Source organism: Lissotriton vulgaris, chromosome 5 (genome assembly GCF_964263255.1).
Source record: "Lissotriton vulgaris chromosome 5, aLisVul1.2, whole genome shotgun sequence".
Lineage (NCBI taxonomy): Eukaryota > Metazoa > Chordata > Amphibia > Caudata > Salamandridae > Lissotriton > Lissotriton vulgaris.
The window spans coordinates 117,064,439-117,089,776 of record NC_141693.1 but is presented as its reverse complement, the minus strand read 5'-3'; positions in this window follow the sequence as shown (position 1 = coordinate 117,089,776).

The window sequence follows — 25,338 nt, the reverse complement described above, 5'->3', positions numbered from 1 at the left end:
AGATAATGAGAAAAAGGGCTGGGAAACAGCTGGGTGCGGAAAAGGTGAAATGAATTTCTGGGTGTCTGCCGACGGAAGGGCAGTATTACCAAATGAGTTTGTTAGTCCAATGGCAAGGAAATTGCATGGATCAGCACACATAGGAAGAGATGCTATGGTGAGAGTATTCAGACAAACGTGGTTTAACCCTAAATTTAGAGTAGCGGCAGAAGCAGTGTGTCAGCGATGTACAATCTGTAAGCAACTAAATGTGGGTAAGAGAACACCAGTCACCTTGAGTCACATAGGAAGGTCTGGGGGGCCTTTCAATAGGATGCAGATTGACTTCATAGAAATGCCTCCATGCAACAGACTCAGATACGTGCTAGTGATTGTTTGTATATTTTCTAGATGGGTTGAGGCTTACCCTACACGTAGGTGCGATACACTTACAGTAGCAAAATTGTTACTTAGAGAGTTGATACCGAGGTTTGGGGTGCCATCCTCTTTGGAATCGGACAGAGGAACTCATTTCAATAGCGAAGTGGTGAAGATGCTATGTTCAGCTTTAAATATCGATCAGAAGTTACACTGCAGCTATCGACCGGAAGCCTCAGGGATCGTAGAGCAAATTAACAGTACTATCAAGTCCAGACTGGCTAAAGTTTGTTCGTCGACATCCCTGAGTTGGCCAGACGCACTTCCAGTAGTTCTTATGAGTATACGTAGCACACCTGATAGAAGAACAGGCCTCTCTCCACATGAAGTGCTAATGGGGAGAGCTATGAGATTGCCATCGGTTCCGACTGCAGCGCTAGTGAACATCACAGACGATTTGATCTTGGACTACTGCAAGGGACTATCTGATGCCATTAATTCTGTGTCCCTCCAGGTCCAGGCTGCAGAGGTTCCATCAGTACAAGATTTGTGCCATGACCTGAGTCCAGGAGACTGGGTTCTGATGAAGAAACATGTCAGGAAGAACTGCTTAGACGTGCGTTGGCGAGGGCCGTTTCAAGTCATACTTGTAACGAATACTGCAGTGAAGTGTGGAGGTCTGCCAAACTGGATACATGCCTCACACACCCGAAAAGTGCCAACACCTCCAGAAGACACAGCTCCTCTCTCGGATGAGAATCCGGCGGGAAGCGGAGAAGCCATAGAGGGGGAAAGCCAAGCTGTGGAGGTGATCGAAGAAGCTGAAACTGTGTTGGAACAGGGCGACGAAGGTCAGGACACGAGTGGGACCGAAGTTGCCTCAGGAGAAGAAAGTAATTGGGAATCCGACACAGATATCGGACAAACTGAGAGTGACCAAGAGACAGTTCCTGGAACAAGGAGCGGAAAGACAAAGAGTGAAGAAGCCAGTTGGCCGGAGAGAAGGAAAAGGCCAAGTTCGGAAAGGGAAAAAGAAAGAACTCTTGCCCCGATCGCTGAAGAATCGGATCAGGAGGACGAGACGACAGATTCAGGAACTGAGAGTCCACGAAGATCAAGAAGGGTACGTGTGCCCTGCAGAAGGTACGCCACCCCAGAGTGGACTTATCTAGCAGATGTATTGGGGACAGAAATCTGGGAGAGTGAAGAGTGTGAAAGTAACCACTCTCGATCCAGTCGTGACAGTGGAGATATGGATGTTGGCGCCTGGGCTTGAGACTGAGGGGTTACTGACTTTCACACTTCCCCGACCCCCACGTTTGAGTAAAATTCAAGATTTAGTGTTAAAAAGACTACAATTTCCAACAGTTGGTCAGCAAATGACCGAAGAAGAAGAAAAAGTTATTCGTTTTGAACTGTTAATTATTGTTGTGAAAGCTGCAGGTCCGACAATAATTGTTGATGCATAAAAGACTTTTGTACTTATGTTATAAAGAAGAAGATAACCTAGCGCCGAGTGGAAAGAAGAATAAAATTAGGGATTACATTTAGAGGACGGAGAAGGGCTAGGGTTGTCTGCTGCTAAGAAGAGAAAAGACGTTGTGGTGAAAAAGATACCTGTTGATAAAAAGCACTTTAAAAGACTGTGAAAGCAAACAAGCAACCAAAGACTGGAAAGAGAACTTTCGCTAGAGAACGAGGTACGCTGTTTTGATAACATGGAGAACGGCAACCCAAACAGAAAAGCTAGATGTATAGTAGGTACACTTATAGCAATAGTGATATTCCTCATAATCATAGTAGTAACGATATCTTATACGACAGGACATGAGAATGATAAAAGAATAGCAAATGTAAAAATTGTAACGACCTTGAAACCTGCTCTTGTGGGAAAGAAGGAGGAGAGCACTGTTACACGTGAAAAGGCGTTACTTGCAGATGAAGCTCGTAGATTACACATAGACGAGTCACAGGGAAACTTTAGGTCAAATGCATATGCCAAATTATTGTATGAATATATCGATGCCATGGAGGCCAAAGATTGCTACGTTTGTATGCAATTGCCGGCTTCTGTTGATGAAGGCATTAGGTATCACCATCTCCCATTGACTTATGGGATCACATGTAGTTTACTGCTTAGTATTTTTTATGGTAGAGAAGGGTTTGAGTACTACTTTTCAAATTATGATTCGGTACTGCCTGAAGTTCCGAATTATAAGCAAATGAATAAGTGGGACTACTACAAAAAGGAAGATAGACTGGCTAAATTCTTTCTTCCTTGGGACACATTAGATACATCATATGCACGAAGAAATAATCTGACTTGCAAGGTATCAGAAGTAGAGAAAAGGTTTATAGCACAAGTAGATGATCGATGCAGACGGCAGAAGATTCTAAAAATGTCAGGACAATGGAAAATAGACTGGACAGAAGAAGAGAAGGCACACAAAAAGAAAGGTAGCAATGGTCCAATAGCATTGGATAGAACGCAGAAAGGAAAGTTATGCTTAACTCGAAGCAAAACGTATTATGAGAGTGAATTTGTAGGTGAAGTTAGTTGTGAGCACTCTTTTAGACTGGAGTACTACACAAAGGATTTTATGAAAGGGATGCAAGCTATTCCGAATGTGTATTTTGTATGTGGGAGAAATGCCTATGTAAAACTTCCAGACAATTGGTATGGTTCGTGTTACTTGGCAATTGTCTTCCCCAAAATATATCATGCAAAGGATTTAGCAATCATAGAGGGAAAGGCTTCGAGGAGAACGAAAAGGGAAGTAGGAGATGCAGAAGTAGTAGGAGATGTATTTGGAGCGATGTTTCCATTGTTAGGTTTGATTCTTAACGATGTTAAGATTAGAAGGTTAGCGACAGTCGTGGATAGATTGTCTGCCAGCACTGCAAGATCTTTAATGTTAGTAGAGGGTGAGATGCAGTCGATTAGAGCAATGGTTTTACAAAACAGACTTGCTTTAGATGTAATATTAGCAAAAGAAGGCGGAGTTTGTAAAGCTTTGAAAGTTCAGGAATGTTGTACTTATATTCCTGATAATTCAAAACCACTTGAGAAAGTCATACAGAACATTACACAGATTCATCAAGAAATTGAAGATTTATCAAAAGTGAATGTTTGGGAAAAAGTAGGAAATGGAGTGGGAAAGGTTGGAAGTTGGTTTGCTAATCTAGGCAAAAGTTTAGTTTGGTATATTTTAAAGCCTGTATTAATAGTAGTAATTTGTATAATTACATTATTAGGATTAGTAAAATTGTATAAATGGTATAGGTCGAACCAGTTACAAAGATCGATGAGAGACCAAGAAAGGAGACTAGCTGTTCTACAAGATCAACAGTATAAAAGTCTGAGAACACTTGAATCGATAAAAAGAGGAACAGATGTAACTAGTTCGGTATAAGTGGTGTATTCAAATTGCTTTAGTGATGACTCCTAAAAGTCATCAAAGGGGGGAACTGAGAGAGCGCAATTTGAATATATAGTATATAGTAACCATATCTAGACATGTATGTTATAAACGTAGGAATGAAACGCATATCGTAATGTAAAGTTGGCGATTATAGCATAAAGGCCAATGGATGTGATAACATGGTATAGGAAATGTAAATGTATTCATACGTTAAAATGCATTAGATTTTGAAGGCCCGTATACATGATGGGTAGATGTAGAAATGTGTATGAAATGTAGAACGTGCACAGTAGAATTCGTGTACGTGTGTAACCTTAAATGTGTAACTTTACATTGGGAGAAGCGGCGAGAAAATAACGTGGAAAGACGTAAATATGGAGAAACGTGGATAAATGTATAAGAGAACTTACATAAAGATGTAACCAAGGAAAATGTATAGGTTATATTCTATACAGTCGTATTCTATGTATTACATGTATTTGATGTAGAATGTTTAAGTATAACTAGGGCTAAAATACGAATATATAAATGTATGCCAAAGGTTATACTGTGTAGAGGGCTTTTGTAGGAATGCTGGAAGAGTTTAGGTCATTTGTGTTTGTAACCTAACTGGTCAAGAGTTCGAAGGAGCATAGTCACATGAATGTAATTTAGTGGTCTTGTGAAGGTCGTAAATAGCTTGATGTGGACATGAGAGCCGAGAAGTCTAGCACTTGTTAGATTTAAGGTGACAATGCCGGACGGAGCTTATTGCTCGAACGTGAGGAGAGACACTTTTGAGGTGGACTATGTTTTGACAAGACCATTCACAGGACCTAGCAGGGTCAAGTTAAGAGACATAAAGTTAAGGCCTTGTCTAAAGTCATATGTTACACGATCTGAAAGAATCGATAAATGTCGACGATGAGATGATGAAGATGACATCCAAAGGAGAAGGGTCAACTTAACGAACGACGCAAGGAGTGGACCAATGGAAGAAGCAGGAAGTTGACATCATCGGGGAAAGTCCGTGGTGGGCGTCAAGGGGCGTTCCACTCACACTGTGATTGTGTATTTTAGGGACAGCACCCCGGGGAGAAGGGAGCGAGAACAGCGAAGGGCTCAGGGCAAGCAAGAGCGCAGATGACTTGAGCAGATGCGCTGAGAGATCAGAGCGCAAGGGAGCAGTAGGCCGAGGACCCTTAGAGAACGGATGGGTAGGCAGATAGGGTACTGCTTCTGAAACTTAAGATTTCCTTTAGAGGCTAAGAGAGTTTGAACTTCTTTGGAAGTCAAACTGCTGACACCTTTTTAGGGAAGAAACTTGCGAAGTAGGATTGTCACGTAGAGCATAGAGTAGGGACAGATTAACTTGATGATATTTTTTATCTTACTGCAGATGACGCAGAAGGAACCACTTTACACCGAAGCTTAAGCAGCTGATATTTTACTTGATTTTGTATTTTGTATTCTTTTGAGATTTTATCCTGAGTGGATTGTATCGTATTCAAATTAATCTTTATATAAACTTTTGAAACTTCATCAGTTGTAAGTGGTTCTTCAGAGTGGCGTCAGTTAATGGGGTTTATCTAACCAATGCGGGGGTGGTCCTTTCCTCAATGACAGATACAAATCGGTCCAAAGTTGACGAATGAGATAAATTATTAATGTGATCATAATCATAAATTGATATCAAAATCTCATTCCCCGCACAGTGTACGCTAGACTGTTGCTGTCGGAGCAGGGTCAAGACTGGTTTGCCCATGGCTGGGTCCAAACTGAGTTGGCATGCTGTGCAAAATAAATCAGTGGCTGAGATGAATGCAAGAATTCTATCCATCACTTTTCTGTATCCTTCATAGTCTAAACTTCCCTGCATGTCACCCACCATTTGTAACACTGATAGCTCTGCACTGCATCCCGACTTGGAGCCTAATTGGAAGTTGTCAAGAAGGTTACATACTTCAATGAAAGTTTTTATTCATAGGTTTTGCAAGGAAGTGGTGGTTTAACACTGGGAGGAAGTCTGGCTTTCTGAGTACCAGTGTGACCTCTTATAGTATGGGATAGCACCTTGTGAACTCTGGCCCCAAAGCTCAACCGTCTGACTTCTTACAATAACAATAACAATAACCTGTAAAAGGAAATCCCATGACTAGAAATATAGGCCCTCATTTAGAAATCAGTCACAAGAGAAATACAGTAGCAGACAATTTTTTTTCTTGCACCTATTATGAGTTTAGTGCTTATTACATTCACTCGCTCTATTTTCACCCTTCATATTAACCCCAACTAAAAGTACAGAACAAAAAAGTTAAAAGGACTTCAACAAAAAGTACAAAAATAGATCACACCTGTTATTTCCCACTATCGGCACAACGCGCTATAGAGTAAAACGCTGACTAAAAAATGTTGGAAAGTGGTAATCCAATATAAACTTTAGCGACAGTCACTTTCTGCCACACTGTAAACTAATTCCAGAGTTTTGTTGAATATCTGGTGAAAACATTGATTCTGTTCCTTATTACTCCTAGAATCCCCTAGCAGAAAAAGAGTACCAGAGACACAAAGGTATTAGCTAGAAGTATGCAGCATTATTGGAACACCATCTATTAATTACACATTATATAATGGTGCGGGCAGGAAAAATATCTGGTGATAGGACATTTTTTGATTCCACGTTATTGTTGGAATATTTAACATGCTGCGCTAAATGGAGCGGAACAGCCTGGTGAAACTGGAAATCCTGCTGCAACTGATGTGCACGATATTTTAGCGACATGGGCTACAGGAAACAATCAGTGAGAGAGGGTAAAGATACAATTATAGGAGAAATCCATGAGCACATTTCCATGTCTCAGTAAACCTATGTTTCCGCTACCTGTAGATTAATCTTGAGGTGGAGCGTTTACCACCTACACAACATCCACTAATCCTCTATGGGTCCCGGAGTAGCGTGCTGCTCTGCCAAAAAGCACTTCAACGCCTCGTCAGGGGTAGTCAGCGCTATACAAATGCAATTACAACCCACAGACCCCCACTCTATGGTGAACCAATCAGCAAACCTTTTGTGGCCTTGCACACAAGGATAGCGTGCAGATGTTCCCTCTTCCTCGTCTCTTAATGTTGTTGAGACATCAATAAAGAGGAAAGATTGACTTGTTTTGCAAGTTTCTTCTTTTTCGGCATACGCTCTGTCTGCAGGGAATTATTTCATAACAGAAGTAGAATTTAGCAATAATGGACAAACACCCACTGCTCGTGATAATTGTGAACTTTTGTTTATGCTGGTGCACGTACCCGACAGTCTTTTCAAATGGACAGAGTTAAGAAAAGTTATATTTTTTTTTACTTAACAAATATGTTCATTCTTGGTTCCTAACAACAGATAAAACAAAGTATACACTTCATAGAGATTTTATGCATGATACAAATAAATAAAAAACAATCACACATCTTACACAGCAATTCATAATGATATCAGATATCCGTTGTTTATTATTCGTATCTAATACACTGTGATGAACATCGAGCAACTTTATTCTAGGGATTAAAAGGGGAAAGCAGTGCAATAAAATATATTCAAAAAGCTAATTTGTAGGCCAGCAAATCCTGTAATCCTGTACATAACTTATATCTCAGTCCAAGTGACCATAATCTGAACAAGCATTTACAATGCAATGGTTTTGCCTTTGTTAAAGTTAGAGCTATTGGCATTGCTCTTGACATTATTTTTATTTATGTTTTTTGTAAACATAAATAAATAATCTCTTGCCCCTCTTCATGAATGATGAGATTCTTTAAAAGATGTCGGTATTTGTCTAACAAGGTTCCTTTTAAAGTTAAACTGACTGCTTGGAGCTAAGGAGTGGGTGTTCCCCATTGAAGGCGATTCACTTCTGCGGTTCTGGGGAGAAGCCGTTCAATTACTGGTTGCAGGGCACCATTTATGTATTTTGTCATTTATGTTTCTGCTGCATGCAATGCTTAATTTGAACCAGTGGTTGACGGTGGGGCCCACAGGCTCATTTTTGCAGACCGGCACTTATTTTCTTGCATCAGACATTTACTGAGAGCAAGAGAGGGGAAAATTCACAAAAAGGAAAGAAGGAGGAAGAGAAAGAAAGAAAGAAAAACATTGCAAAGGGATAAAGCAGGAACCTGCAAGAGTTGCACTTTACAAATACTGACTAAGATACAGGGGGCGGGAGTGCCACGTGGTGGATTAGAGAGGCATGAGCTGGATTTAACACTACGAAGCCTTGGTATACACAAATTTCTTTGCGGCTTTCTGAATGGAGTTATTTGGAAAGGCAGGCAGGTAGGTGGCAGGCGTGGGGGTTGGGTTCATGCACAGGTGTGCACGCGCCTGCCCGTGTATAGTGACACCCACTGGATAATGTCCCGGTCAGCTGTGCAGGGAGGAGGAAACCCAGAAGGCTGTTGATGTGGAAGCTTATATGGACTCCATATTTCAGTTGCTAGACAGAATATTGTCAGATGGGGCAAATTAAATACAAATACTTTTGTTTTTTTGCTTGCACAGTATGAAATGCTCCACGTCACTCCTCCCATGGGGCCCCCGGATGTGCTGGTGAACAGTCCCGTGTCGGATGCTGGGGGCTGGGTGGATGTAAACAAGGAGACCCTGCAACACAAGAAGTATCCCAATGTGTTCGGAATTGGAGACTGCACCAACCTCCCAACATCGAAAACGGCGGCAGCTGTTGGTAATACTGAGCACTTATTAATCTTTTTAAAGTGTTGTTTTTACCTTTGTGGCCCACAGTCTGACACATTATGTGCAGAGCAAAGCATATCCACGCACAACCTGCCTATAGACGATTTGTTTATCTGTGGCAGCCATGCACGTGTCCTGGAACTGATAAAGATGGACGCAGGTTCTGAACTTGACGCCTTCCCTCTTCGCAGCACAGGGTGTACTTAACACTGAATGTTCTCATGTGACAGTGCAGAGACAATTTTTAAACGTCACCTGTTGTGTTTATTACAACTACTGTGACATCGTGGCTTTCGGGTTCATGTAGCAGAATGATCTTACTGAACATGTGCATGATATCAGATAATTCTGCGGCTGGCCTCGTGAGACCCCGCTGGTTCAAGAATATCAAATATGTGCCTTGATAATTTTTCGGAAGTAAGACTGTGGTTTCCTCTGCAAGTCTTTCTCCTGCTCGCACAGCAAACGAGTCAGTGACGTGGAAACGCCCCGTCCATCTTGACGTCACCTCGTTATACAACTCGCTTGGGTACAGCTGTCGCGCCTCTGCTATCACGCCGAGGAATCCAGGGTAGAGAAATCTAGGCTGAAAACGTTTTCTTGGCACCTTATCGGGTCGCGCGCTCAGCCTGTCTGCTGTGACATGGCAATTTCATGGGGCCTGGGCAGTGACACCTGCCTTTAAAAAGAAGCCAACAAACTTTGTGCTTACAACAATATCAAGAGGGCATAAGCGCTATACAAGCATCCAGCTCCCATAGTATCCCCCTCTTTTCCCGTTCCATAATTCAGCACAGCGCTTTGAAGCAGTATTAGTAATACACAACCACATGACCTAACAAAAACCGCGCTACTGCAACAAACATTCAGTTGTGTGCACCATAACGCAGGCGTAAGGCTTCATCAGCAGGTTTGCAAACACTCAAATCATATCTAAATGGAAATGAGGGCAAAGAGAGATACAATGCTTTGCCCAGTATCACACTGTGTGGTCAAGTGCTGGAGCCGGGAGTGTGAAAAGGATTGCCAGGTCCACATCTCGTCCAGGAGCGCCCTCCTGGGCCGTAACGCTGCCGTGCTAATCCGTATCTGAGACAGGATCACACCAATACATTCAGCCGCCCACGCCTCTTCCACCAGGATTCAAACTAACTACCACCACGGCAGGTGAAACGCAACAAGCGGGGCGAGGGGGTAGATCCGACCTATATTTCTGCCAGGCAAAAGCAGCCGAGAATTACGTACTTTCCACTCCCTCCGCTTGCATTCCCTCGACGTGGCCAAAATGCAGCTCTTCCCGAAAAAAATATGTAATCCTTGGGGTAGGTTACGCTCCAAAGTCACTCACTAGTGCACACTCTCTAGTGCCATGCTCCACACAGCCTGACCGGCTTCCAGCACGGAGGTTCGAGGCAGACCACGTCGGGAGCTCACGCGACAGGTCCCTGGTGACTGCTCCACAGTGGGCGCATCCTTCCAGAGCGGCGCATCCCTGCCCGGCATGGCCTCACCTGGCCCCGGCCACGCCACCTGTCCAGACTCCAGTGGCCTGCGATGCCGCGTAAGGGTAGGTCGGAGGCAGACTGGTCCTCAGGGGGTGCACAGAGCCACCTTCACGGAGGGGCCCAGAGCCACCGGTTGGTCGTCCCAGCGGTCGAGGGAGGGGGGGGGGGGCGCACTGCAGCCCGGAGAAGCCCAGATCAGCGCGGAGGGGGCCAGGCGTCACCGCGCTCCGGCAGAGCAGTAAACGTGTCCCGATCTCTTCCCTCGGGTGACCTGCGGGCTCCGCGCATCCGAATGTGACCTCCAGACGCAGCCAGCAGAGGACCGGCCCTGGCACCGGCCCAGGTTGACAAAGGGCGCGGCTGGCTTGGCACTGCTCGCCTTGCCTTTGCACTCTCTCGCCCTCTCCCTCCCTCCGTCTCACCGCCCTCCCTTCCCCTTATCTGAATGTCAGCCCAGTGAGTGATCCGGGAAAACAAAGCTTTCCATTTTCATTTGCTCTGAAGGAGCTATTCAAGTGTAGCAAAAAAGGATCCGTGCCTCCCTCCCCGCACCCCCGGCCGCCCGGCTTATTAAAGGGGCCACTGATAGATTAGCAGGTCCGAGTTACAGATACAAAAACGCCGACTCTGTGCCGCTTTTGTGTACAGTGAAAACTCATTTACTTCTGCAGCCGAGCCTTTTTATTAACCCATTGAGAGCACGTGCAGCCGAGACACGCGGATACCTTTCCAGGGAAGGTCTGGTCGATACACCGCCTGCTGTGCGGGAAGAAACTTTACAGCACGGCTCCTCGGCGATAATGAAGCCGTCATCACTGAACACGCGGTGTTCTTTTCATCGCGCCTAGAACTCTGCGAAGTTTGATTTCGAACCCCTATGAACCCGAGAGAAAGTACGCACTGTACCGCTTTCTAAGCAGGGAAAGGCTGAGCCGGGATTTGAACCCGTGACCCGCCGGTTATAGGCCCCTCCGTCCAATTCCCTACAGTCCAATTCCCTACAGTGCCGGCAATGCCGGACCAGACACGGGGGCGTTCCCGGCGTCCCGTGACGTCGGCAAAAGCCAAAGAATGTCGGGAACGCCCCCGTGTCTGGTCCGGCATTGACGGACAGGCCCCTCGTCCAATGGCAAGGCTCCGTTTACGGAGCCAGCCAATCAACGACGAGGGCCGAACCAAAGCACCCTACGGTTCTCAACAGGATTTCGCCTGCGCGGAAAAGCTGCGCAGAGCGCAGCTTCCGCTAGGCAAAACCTAAAAAGGACAGCTGTCTCGGTTTTAGGCATCATAGCTCCCTAATCTCAACTGGACATTTTAGAGACGCATAACTTAATAAATAGGGATGTCCATGGTAATGAACAGTGAAGCTACCAAATATATTATTGTTACAGATTAGATCGAATATTTTCTGGCTGATATTTAGCAAAAATACATAATTAGCTGAAAAATATTTCCTTAAAACAAAAAATGTATCCACTTCGTACATAAAGATGTATTATTGTTGCAAATGTCTCTTGTGGATTCATCTAATTCTGCCCAAATCCAAGATGATCGATGCACTACTGAGCTATGAAGTCCCACTATAAGTATTATTTCCAAAACCTATTTTCCATATAATCAATTATATAAGGATATTAAATGAGCTAGAGAGATGAAAGAGCCCCTAAAACCACCCCAGTCACCCACCTACAGGAGTGTACAGCTCACATAGTGCCACCAGGCTGGGGTGGGGGGGGAGATAGGGGGTTCCCTGCTTCTCTTTCAAATCTGACCCATCCTGTGGCTACAGTGAAAGATGAACCAGGAATTTGAAACTGTTCCGGACAGCACTTTCTTTGTTCATAATTGGGCACACTGTTCCAGGCTACATGGAGCACAGCCTAATTGGTTGCACCTGATGCAGACCAGGTAAGTCTGGCCGCAACTACTCAACTTAGGAGGAATCAAACAATATCTCCAGTTCGAAACAGTCAAATCCTTGTCTGATGCCTCAGTCTTCTGCAAACTGGATTAATGGAATAGCTGCTGAAGGGACTTCCCATATATGTGTATTTTTCCATATGCAAATCATCAGTTAAGTTCATTTATTCCCGCTGCGCAGACTATCTCTCATATAAACAGACAAGAAGCAGGGTGAGTTAGTAAAGCAGAGGGTGCCTTACAAGATACTGTAATCTACAAATCCATACATGTCTCAGCCGAACCTTACTTCTCAAATGGATGTCATATGACTCCCCTGCTCCCTCCCAGCAGTGAGCCAATCAGCAAGTGCCTTAAATAGCTAGCGCTCCCCATGCACCCTCATTGGATTCCGGTCAATACAATTGCTTGCAACCCCCCCCGCCCCAGGGAGAAAGATGCATTCTTGACCTTCATCTTCCCACCTTTGGGCTTCACACTAAAGTCTAAATATTGTGTATTATCATCATCATCATCATCATCACCACATATTATACATGTGCATACTGCATCAGAGTAGTGTTTGTAAGTAGCACCCCATCAGTATAAGTACTGCAGAGTGCATGTTTGTTTCACCGCTCATACTCTTTCATCACCAGGTCACATATTTGTTGTGCACCCATCTGTAACTGGCCTAACTCTAAATAAATGAAAAATCACACTTGATAATCCCTCAAACATGTGTCCCAGATAGGCAACTGCTATGTTTAATTGGAATTCTCACGTATGAATCAGCAGAAATTAGATTTACTCCTTCGTCATCACATACACAGACAGCACACAGTGCTTCTCTGCTCTCTCCTCAATCTGCACCCTTGAGGGGCACCAAATCTATGCTTGGGTTCACCCACGCCTAGGAATTAATTTTACATTCAACCTGACTACAGTGAAATGGTCAAGAAGAGTGAACTAAATCATAAAGCAATGTTCATTTGAGGGGTTAGCCTCAGAAGTGCTGGACATGGCCCATGTAACACAATTATCAAAGGAACCATTACAGATCTATGGCCTAAGTAAATAAGGGAGTGGGATACCAATAGAGGGTGAATATTGTGAGTCTTTGAAAAATTCCTTTATATATAGAAGCAGCGCAGAGTAACCCCGTACATGCCATACGCGTTTCGGAGTTTTCCTTTTTCACTGGCTTGGCGATTCGGATGGAGGTACTTGGAGGTGTTTAAATTACTTTGAATATCCCGCCCACCTGTTCCGTAGCATCAACGAGAGCAGGTACGTTGTTCGGTTTGCTGTGCCTCATTGCAAAAAATGGTACACAAGGTAACCCAAAAGGTAACTGAGGACCACAGTAATCAATTTGTATTACAAAGAACAAAGGTCCTGAGCAGAAAAGAAATGAGAGAAGAAATGATATAGACTTAGATAAGTGCTATATATGTATTCACATGCCCGGCCGGGCATGGAAATGTATTAATCCAATGTAGAAATAGGAGAAACAATATACATACAGATTATAGCAAGGCACATTCCTGTACCTAAAATCAGGGAAGGGTAGTGAGGGGGAGGAAATTTGTTGTGAGACAAACAATAGACAGGCAATAACTTGGAGCAACGGTAGCTTGCACTTGGTGTAAAATAATACAGCAAGCTCTGCCTAACAAGGGCCACAAAACAATATACTCAATGGTCAACTTGTGGCTTTGTTAAAGAAAAAAGTCGACGTTTCGATCCCAAGATCCTAATAAAAGGGGATCATCATCAGGACTATTAATACAATTGCCTGGTGTTTTTTATTGCCGCCTGTGGAGGTAAAGGGAGACAAAGGAAACAAAAAACAGTGACTCAGCATGATCACTGTAATAATTCAAAGACATGTCATTCCATACGCGTTTCGGAGTTTTCCTTTTTCACTGGCTTGGCGATTCGGATGGAGGAGGCATGTGCATGTGAGGAGCATGTGCTTGGGGGTGTTTAAATTACTTTGAATGTCCCGCCCACCTGGGCTGGTGCTCGCTAAGAACTCTGGTCTTGGTAGTCCTTAGCGCAATCTGCATACCTTAGTGGAAGTCGCTGTCCCATCCTGTTCCATCATTATAATCCCGTCTGGTCGCTTCAAAGACCAGTGATAATCTCCTGCTCCTTAGCGTCAACGAGAGCAGGTACGTTGTTCCGTTTGTGATGCCTTATTCCAAATGCAAAAATAACAGTTGATGGACAGAATGCAGAACAATGTCATACATTCACCCCAGTACAGAGATCTGGGCCTAAATCCATCGTTTTTTTTCCGCACCACCCCAATTCAGACATGGCCATATGCAAATCAGTCTTGACCCTGTGCCTCATGGGAACAGTCCAGCCCGAACTGCTAAGCCATGTCTTTCCTGGACCGGAATCAAGCAACCTAGGACCGGTTTCTGGCTATCAGCCGTCATCAGCCAGGATAGCTTGACTCCAGTGGTGTGGAGAGCACGGGACTCACGTCTGAGCATACCCGTCCCACTTGGGGTTACAAATTTCAGGGCGCAGATTTTGGTGCATTAAATACCAATGTCCACGTTATTCCCCAGAAACTCATAATAGGTGCTATTTATTGCACCCGATATAATGAACCCTGAGGAATCGTTATTTACCAGGTTCGGTAAATAGCGCCTATACTTTTAATCAGGTCCTTGATAAGACACATGCAGAGCGCAAAGATGTTTACATGTAAATATATCTGAGCAAATAGGATAATAGACACCATCCATCATTCCCCTGGAGCAGTCACTCTATAACAGAGCTGAAAGCCAACTTGTCACATTATTGTCACCACAAGAAAATGGAAAGAGGCTAAAAGAGGGATGTTTACAGACAGCATCACTCGCAGTAATCCTGGAGGGACTGCTTCTTTGAAAATAAACTTAATAACTTCTGGATAAGGTTGTCAATATTGCATCCTCATCGTCTGGATCAAAATCCGAGGATTGAAATCAGAAATATCTACTCTCGATTTCAACATCAAAGGCAGCATTTCAATCAGCCTACTTCCACAGCCAGTTTAAATCCAGTACGCTGCAATACAAGTGCAAAACAGTAATTTAGAGCATGAATTAGCAGAGAAAGTACTCGGAGCAAGTGAAGACAATAGGATAATAGGTTAAAATCACCTGTAATTCCATGTTTCTTGGTGGGCGAGACTGTATTTTTGATCTAATTTTTTTAATTCAAAGTATCTATAATTAAATATTTGTACCACATCCTAACATCAAACGCAATTCATTTAAGTTGCCTCTCTTGTTAAATGTTGCTCTACACACCTAAAAAGACAATATTTTGGGGAATTCTCGAGCATTTCCAGGAATCTGCTTGAGGAGAACTCCCCACAGAAGATATAGGATCCCCTGTACAAATCCACATTTTTTTTTCCTCAAGGAAAATATTTTTCCATGTGGAGAAACCTCTTCCCTTATGACCTGGGCAGGGGTGGGGTGTTTTGATTCCTTTCCATTCCCATCAATATATACTCCATCATTGTGCTGGAGTCAAATCTGACCCTTTTCAGGTTCGAAAGATGAGTGTGGGCAGATTGTGAATGGCAGCAAACCTAGGGGTCGATTATGATTGCGGTGAATCTGCATCCTCCGGGCCGGTGGAAGCCACGGCCGGCAAAGGATGTGGATTCACCGCAGCTGACCCTGAAAACACCCCCGCCAGATCATGATGGTTGTGGGATCAGCGCCGTCAGGTCCGTCCGCTGCTGATCCGCGGGGTGTTGACCGCAATTTGGTGGCGGTGTCTGCAAGATACCGCCAGCCAAATTACCATGTGTGTGCAAACCTGCTTTTCCGCGGCGGATTTTCCGCCGTGGAAAAGCATGTGGAGATTTGTTTCTGGGGGTCCCTTGTGGGCTCCCAGGGTGTCGGGGGTAGGGGGTGCACATGGGCTGGTACCTATGGTACCCCCCTGCATTTACATGCACAAAGTGGCAGGCACCGAGCTTTGTGCATGTAAATGCAAAGCATGCATTTTGAACCTTGCGGCGGGTGCTGCTTCAAGCAGCACCCGCTGCAAGGTTAAAGATACGGGATGTGACCGCCAGGGTGGCGGTCACATCCTAATTGGTATGGAGGGACCGCCGCTGCCCCTGCGGACGGTCCCGCCACCTCAGGGTGGCGGACGGACGCAGGTCTGTCCGCCATCCTAATAGGCCTCATAGTTGTTTGTTGCCTTTTCAAGCTTTGAAGGCAAACCACACCTTGGAACACTTCGGAACACCTATAGTCCCCCTCTTGAGTGGAATTTGAAGGGATTTTATGCATGTAAAGAACTCCGCACTCATGGTGGAATCTCTGCACCCATAAATTGACTTATGCCTGCCAGGGATCCCTTTCTGAATTCCAGGTAGGCATGAGTAAGCATTACTGAATTTACCTTTTTGTAATACAATATTAACTTTTACGTAGAGTATACATTACACCTAAATGCATAAACCTGGGCAGCGCAGGTGGCGTGTCCCATGGTCAGTGCGGTGGATGCTAGCCTCTACCATATGATGTGGGCATGCCCAGCCTATTTCAGTATTGGAAACTGTTGTCCATTGCATCGCTAGAGCCACAGACCGCCACATACTAAAACAACACCCTATTGTCTAGTGGGCTTCTTCCCCAGATTCAAAACGAGAGTTACCACGTCTAGGTTCCTTGACCTGGCCTTCGTGCTGGCTCATCGCCAAATAGCAATCTTATGGAAACACCCCCCGGGTCCTAACTGACTACGCTGGTATACTGACGTGAAAAATGGGCAGAGTGGGAGGAGACAGATCTCCAAAGAAAGACCCAACATGGGCTAAGAGCATCGGAGCACGCTCAAGACTGGCGAGCCATAGTGCGAGACTTTCCCCAAATTGATAACATGGGTAGGATACGTTCTCTCAGAGCCATGGATGATAGCAGGAACAAATTGGGATTCCACCATTGGGTCCAGCTAGAACCCTACTCACCCTCCATAGTACTGTTTCTCTGTTATTCCAGACCCGCCCACCTACTTATATTTCCAAAGCCATTCACCCCTCAGTGATGTGACGATGGCTGGCTCTTTGGGTAGTCCTCCAGCAGGACTACGCTGGTTTTGGTGTGTTTTAATTGCTTTATGTTTTTGTACCTGATTGAGGCATTGTATGCATTGAACTATGCTGAGGAACTTAGCTAATGTTCATGTGCCCCAGGGACTGGAACCACACCTGCATTACCCTATATTGTTGAAAGTATTATTACAACATTTGCGCAATGATGAATGCGGTACACTCCCAATCCTCCTGCCCCTTTGACCCCTGGAAGTCACTATGAATAATGGAAGGTGGTGGATGACTGGGAAGTGATATCATTGCAACATCTACTGTTGAAAAGGTGCAAAACAATAAAATTACCTTAAAAACCAAACTGAATTTACTTTTGTGAATCGGGCTCTGTGTATCTCAAATAGAATATTTTACAGAGCATGTGATTATCTTGATAAAACCGCAATGGATCCAGCCCTCATGGACTGACGGCGGGCACCCCTGTCTTAAAACCAGCCCAGGCGTATTACTCTTATATATTTATTATTTTATGGTGCCATGTTATCAGCATTTGTGTACGCTGGCATTTATAGAGCTCCCACCTGATTCAGGAGCAGCTGTGCACTATATACAGTGGTGGGGGAAGAGATTAGTGCAAAGTAGATAGAAGAAGAGTTGGGAAATGATTGACAGGGTTAATTAGGGGGTGGAGCTCTACATTGATCCACAATGGCAGAAAACACACACCACCTCTGGCTTATTTGGGGCATTTGGCTGTTCATCCCTGACCAGAACTTAAAGTCCATAATACAGGCATTAGTCTTCGAAAGATTGAACTATAGGAATTTCTTGCCCTATCCCCCTAAAGTCCACTTAGCCCCCCACAGATTTTTTTCAGCATGCTGCAGTCTGCTTTGTACCAGGAAACAAGAAATTCGACAACATCTCTCCAGCCCTTCTCACCGGGGCCGGACTGGGAACCCAAACCGGCTCTGGCAAACTGCTCGACCAGCCCCCTAGCGGGAGGCGGTGCAGCCGAGCTGTTTGCGATGGCCGGTTTCGGATGATTTTGTTACAGGGGGCTGATAATGCCAACCCCCTGTAACAACAAGCATTTACAATGCAATGGTTTCGCCTTTGGAAAAGTTAGAGTTATTGGCATTGTAAATGACAAAATTTGTATTTATGTGTTGGTTTTGAAAACAGATAAATACATGGCATTGTCATTTACATTGCCATTAGCTTAATCTCTGCAGTCACTCTGCACTCTCTAGCACTCCCTAGCACTCCCTACTCACTCTGCACTCTCTAGAACTCCCTACTCACTCTGCACTCTCTAGCACTCCCTAGCACTCCCTACTCACTCTGCACTCTCTAGAACTCCCTACTCACTCTGCACTCTCTAGCACTCCCTAGCACTCCCTACTCACTCTGCACTCTCTAGCGCTCCCTAGCATTCCCTACTCACTCTGCACTCTCTAGCACTCCCTAGCATTCCCTACTCACTCTGCACTCTCTAGCACTCCCTACTCACTCTGCACTCTGCATTCCCTATGCCCTATGCACTCCCTATGCACTCCCTAAGTACTCTCTATGCACTCCCTATGCACTCCCTATGCACTCCCTATGCACTTCATATGCACTTCCTATGCACTCTCCACTCCCTAAGCACTCTCCACTCCCTATGCACTCTCCACTCCCTATGCACTCCCCACTCCCTATGCACTCTCCACTCTCCACTCTCCACTCCCTATGCACTCTCCACTCCCTATGCACTCTCCACTTTCTATGCACTCTGCACTCCCTATGCACTCTCCACTCTCCACTCCCTATGCACTCTCCACTCTCCACTCCCTATGCTGTTGCGTGTTTATCTAGGTTCCTGATCGATACTGTGACCTTATGCCCCTATTCGGCTATAAATCCATTTATTCCCTATATTGGCATAACCGTTCAAGTGCGATTTTCTGAAAAGTCATCTCTGGCCTCACACGAACAGAGCCACATTCCAGCATAGTTCTCTCTGCCACTTCCTTTGCGACCAATTAGTGCAATGACAGAGCAGTAGTCACTATCTGATATTCCTAGATAACACTCCGAGTTCTTCAACAAGATAAAAACTCAGCAAACCTGGAAATCCCCGCTTGCTGTGTTTTGATTAGTAATGGAACTCTAATGAGCAACTGATAACTATCACTTCCTAGTGACATCTTTAATTGACGTCTTATGTCCAGCAAACTTGCGTCAAACCCGGCACCTGTCAGGTATAAATATTACCAACGTTGCCTTAAGCAAGGCGAGCTACTGTTGCTGATGCCAGCTGCCTGCAAGACCCCGTGTTGGTAAATCTAGCACTCTGTCGCTGCAGCCTGCTGTCCCTGTGGTGGTGAAGCTGCTGATACAATTATCGCTGCTAAAGCGCGAACTATGGTGCAGTACGCTTAAGGAGCTGAACAGCCGTCCTCTGCGAAGACATCCAGCAGATTCCAGCTGCCCGCGGACGCTGTCCCCCCTCCTTCCTCGACGCGCTGAAGAGACCCGCTGCCTTTCTCGTGCAGAGAAATCCAGCTCCGGCGTTTTCGGTCTACCCTCGCGGGTGACTGGGATATCGAGAGAGACCCCTGAAGGAGATACCAATCCTCCATCATTCTATTCAGAGGTATGGTGTTGACTAAACCCTTAGACGAGAATTCTTGAGACAAACCTTGGCAAAACCAACTTAACTTAAAGCTACTTACTTGCTCCCCTTCCACGTGTTAGGCTTAGGTCAGGCACACTGGGGTAGGCGTAGTTAGAAGCACCAGTTGAGTATGTTAGCCTAATGTATATATGACTGTATATATGTTTTATTACTTTTAAACCATTGTATGGCTAAGAAACCATATCAATGCTTTTACAGTTCTATTTCGCAATACTTATCTTACTGTACGTACTTTTTATAATAACAATTATTGCAATTGTGGCAATACATTTCTCTTGTACGAGAAGAAAGACTGTTCAATAAATGTTAACCCTTTATTGACAAACGCCCGTCTCTCTATTCTCTACATCTCGTGAAAGTAAACTGCACTAGACTGACTGAGTGAAATACATGTCTATTGTTTCACACAACCCTAGAGATTGACTCTTGATCTGAGGAGCAAAGTTGTCATGTTGCACGGTTGTTGGAAAGCTGAATCCCTTCTTCTCTGTGCCAAGTGAGCTGATCACTTCCTATGCAGAGAAGAAAGTTTCCAGTGACCTCTGAGCTAGTTGGTAACACAACCCAATTAAGTTTAGCATAGTCAGTGGAGGCCTGGAATATCCGCAGTTCCACGTCGATACTACTGTTTATGTTATTCCAATGCGCAGGGCCTAGTGGGAAACTAGGAACTACACTACATGGCGCCCTAACGTTTGGTAAGGCGATAAACTAACGCAAGACTTTTAGAGTAACTCAGTCGTGCATATTTCACACAGACCCCTTTCTCCCGTAAATACTCCAATAGACGTCTGGAGTGGGTGAAAGGTTAAAATCCGCCCGACCTTAGTAGGAAGAGATTCCTATGTAAAGCTCTGGTTTATTCAACGTTGAAGGATACAGTGTTCCAAAATATTGTGCACCTAATCTTTGTCTCCTTGGAGACCTACTCTGCAAAACCTGCATTTATACAATGTCAGTAGAAAATAACGGAACCTCTGGGGCCGCAGCAGATGCGACTCAGCAAGGTCCCGAACACACTGACCCGGATGCTATTATCATCCCGGTCCACTTAAGAAGATCTATAACTTTAAAACTTATAGAAAACGGACTGACACCTCAAGGTGGTACAGTAATTTTCGTGATAGAGGCTCACGAATATCGGCAGACAGAGGTATTCTATTCATGGATAAACTTTCCAGCGGTAAACGCTAGAACAAAAGAGTTTCACTATTACAAAATAGAGAAACCTCCGGAAGAGTACGCTCCTTTCGAGGAGATTGAAGTTCCACTTAAATTTCAAGAGCACCTGCTCTGGTTTAATGGCGCCCTAAAACATACTGATCACATTACCAGGCTCGGTCCACTAGGTAGACCAGGAGCCACGTGGCCGGTTCTAGCCAGCTACACACCACATCCTGACATTGTAAAAATGTCTAGAGAAGAGCTGTTAGTACAGCTAAACACATTAATAAAAATACATAGGCAATTAGTCCAATATGTAATGCGGACTGCAACAGTCCAGCCAGCTGTTAATGCACCACAGCTGACCCCTCATCAGGGGAACACAAATAAAATTACACCACAGAACATACAGTCATGTCTTGGTAAAACACCCGTAAAACGGGAACAAATTCCTTTCTGGTTAGCACAGAAAATCACTCAAATAGAGGCAGTATTTCCTGACACTACCCCTATTGAGAAACACAGAATCTTGACCATCTGCCTTCCTATGGGAATAGCACCACACGTGGAGGACTGTGACACTTGGGGTACAGTCTTTGCTTCCATTTACACAAAAACACACGGTGTTCCGTCTATGGCGGTAATACCAGAAGTGCTAAAACAGATTCAAAATGAATTCGGTCCAGAGCCCGCTTTAAATCTAGGTATGAAATTACTGAAAGACTTCAAGCAGGTCACGGCTATATTATTAGCCAACATTAGAGGAGAAGCAGCATCTGTGGCGATTCGCCAGAAGTTGAAGGAAACAGATATAAAAGATCCTGTTGAGCTTGCAAAAATCATAGAAAAATGCTATGAAGAATTAGGTAGAGACAGCTTGGGTGGGAAACCGGTAAAGCCCCAACTGCTCGAAAATCCTGAAAAATTATTTATTAAAAATAATTCAAACACTCCTAAAAAGAGCTGGGATGGAAATAAACAATCCACTCCCAAGGAAAAAGTTTTCCAGTCCAGAGGAAGGTCTCCTCGACGGAGGGAAAGAACTCCGACTCGAGAACGCCAGTCTCCCCAGAGGGAGCCCTCTGAGAAAAGATTTAACCTTAGAAATAGGGATAATCTAAAAAAACCTGATAGATATCAAAGTATTGATACACGTCCCTCTCGATCTTTTCCACAGAATTCGGAAAGAAGAGGACGGTCAGACCCAGGAGAGCACACCAAGTCCAAAGACAAGGAACCTGCTCAGAGTAAAAAATCTCAATTTCAGAAAAAGAAGGTAGCCAGTATTAGAGTAATCAACCATGCCGAGAATACTGAGGACACAGTTGAAAAACGGGGAGTGGGCATTGACAATGTTGGACAGTGCAGCAGAAATCAGTATAGCGCGCAAGATCTTGATGAGTCATCTGGAGACAGTGGACACGAATGAATACATTCAGGTTGAAACTGCCGACGCCAGACTTAGCGAGCCCCATAAAATATACGAAATAACATTGCGTATAGAGGGTGATAAGACTAGGAAAATTAAGGGTCTATTTTGGGATAAGCTCTCAAAAGGCTATGATATTCTGTTAGCTGAAAAAGATTGGCCCCCAGAGTTTGTCAGGGAGTGCCCTCGTGGCGAAGAAGTGATTATGCCTGCCTTCTCGAATCACATTCCGATTCACAAAAAATATACATATGCAAGGAAATGGGCAGTAGCCCAGGCACCTGCATTATATAAAAATCATGTAGGATGGGATGAGGATTCACCGCCTCACAAAATCCAACTAAAAAGTGAACCAACTGCCCAACGGCAGTATCCCATAAAGCAAGAAGCTAAAAAACAAGTCAGGGAGATCTTAGATCAACTTGAATACCAGGGGGTGATTGAAACATGCACCTCTCAAATGAACAATCCTTTGTTTCCTGTCTCCAAGCCAGACAATTCATATCGTCTAGTTTTGGACTACAGACACCTTAATACATGTTGCAAAACCTTTGCAGTACAAAACTCGCATAGTGCAGCTCTAATGAATAACATAGTTAGGAAAAAATATAAAACGACATTAGACATATCTAATGGTTTCTTTTGTCAAAACATTGCACCAGAGAGCAGATATTTGACCGCTTTCTCTGCATTTGGGTCGCAGAAAAAATTCTGTCGACTCCCACAGGGGTTCAAGAACAGCCCAGGACTATTCTCAGCTAGGGTAACAGAGTTACTACAAATCTATGATGATGAAGCATTATCTTACGTAGATGATATTTATCTCACAGACGACGACTTGGATACTCACTTGAAAAGAGTGAACACCATTATACTTGGGTTCGCAGCAGAGGGTTACAAATTCAACTTTAAAAAGTCCCGAATTGCCCATCTGACAGTACTATTTTTAGGGTACGAATTATCAAGTGAAGGGAAAAGCCTAGCGGACAACTTCTTAGAGAAGTGCGCTGTACTCCAAGCTCCAAAAACGCTGAAGAATTTACAATCCATACTAGGTTTTCTGAATTTCGGAAGAACTTACATTATAAATTACGCAGAGAGGGTTAAACCTCTCTACGAACTAATTAAACCTGATTTTAAACAAATCAATTGGACTCAAAAACACACAGAAATTTTGAGATCACTGCAAACAGACATGTTAGCAAAAACAAAATTGATACACGTGACAACACACGTGATCTTGTAATCCGAGTCATCCCAGGAAGATGCGGATTCACGTACCTAACCTCTAATGAGGGAGAAAAGGGACCAATTTCAATTAAATCTCACTTGTACACACAAGCAGAAAAAACATTCAGTCACACAGAAAGAACTGTGAAAGCAGTGCAAATCGCATTAGCAAATGAAAGAGAACTAGCACACGGAAAACGGATTAATATCCTTACAGCGGAATCCGCCTTCGAAGCGCTATTCAGCCCAGTAAACCTGCCTACAGTGTCACTGGATCCGGAATGGATACAGTGTGTAGATTCTCTAGGAGCGGAAGACGTGAAATACTATTTCGCCCCGCAATTCGAAGAACTGAATGATTTAGAATATGAAGAAGAATATCCTCTGCCAATTGAAATTCTGCCTCTCCCACAATACGCCTGTATAATCTATACAGATAGTTTTGTACAGCATTTCAACGTAGAGAGCAAATCCTACGATGCAGCATGTGCGATCATTAAAGGTCGTTGGCTGTGCGGTAAATTCAGACCGAAAGTAACAAAAACTGAATCTGTAAGAAACTGTTCGGTTCAGAGAACTGAAATCAGATCTTTAAAGATGGCGCTCGAAAATGCAGAACGTGAATTCCCGACACTTATAGTGTGCGATTCTCATTTTTGCGTCAACTCTTACAACAATAAACTGCAGAGTTGGATCAAAAACGACTACAAAGATGACACAGGTGCCACAATAAAGCATAAATTGCTCTGGAACGAGGTAGCTCTTTTATACAAAGAACTACAAAAGACTCACGTGATTCACGCACAGAGTCTTCAACGTGATGGCGTTCACGTTGCAGGGAATTCATTGGCTAATACAGCCACAGCGGAAGCAACTAAACCGGCTTCCGTAGCCACAAAAAAGCGTACAGATAAATACATAGACGGGGAAACAATGCTGGCAGTAAAAACGACCGTAAAAGGCGACTGTGCAGCACTACCCGAAAACTATCCACTCAATTATGCATACATAATCGATGCAAACTCCGTTCCTTTTGCTCGAATCCCTGGAGTGGGGGACAGAGTAATTCCAAACAGGAGCAGGAGGGGCTTCCTCTTAGTGGAAGCACACATGGGGTTGGGTCTGAGACACCAAACAATCAAAGCCTCTCTGAAAGAATTACAATCAGAGTACTGGTGGCCAGGAATGAGTATAGATATTCAATGTTTTGCTCAAAATTGTGAAAACTGCAACCGAGATCGCAGAAATGAACAGGCCAGTGTAGTTTCAGGATCCCTTCTAGACAGCATAAGGCGGTCTATCTGCGCAATCAAAGAAGAGAAGCGCGTCCCAGTGTACACCATTAAGACGAAAAGCACTTAAAAAAAATGAGGCCCCCAGCGCTCGGCTGACGCTAGAACGGTTATAAAAGATTTGCGAGTCAATATCGGCACATACGCAATTACCACGTTCCATTCTGACCAGGGTCCTGCTTTCAGCTCTCGAGCCTATAAGGAGGCCATGGCTAGCATGGGAATTGGGTTGCGGTATTCTTGTCCGTCATACCCCGGAAGGGAATAGTGTGGTAGAAAGAAAAAACCGTGACATAAAGCAATCTATAACAGCGAAGGTATTAGGTTCAGGCGCTGGGTGGGTCAAACATTTAACAAGTGTCCAAACTAGTCTTAACAACATGCCAAGAAATTCTCTAAAAGGTTTCAGCCCATACGAACTATTGTTCGGAATTAGAATGCGAATTCAGGACCTCGATAGTCAGATGTCAGTGGTACAAGAAAAAACAACAGACTTTGACATCAAGGATCGTTTGGCTGTTTTACAGGAACTGAATGAAACAAGAAAATCCTTAAGCAACATAAAG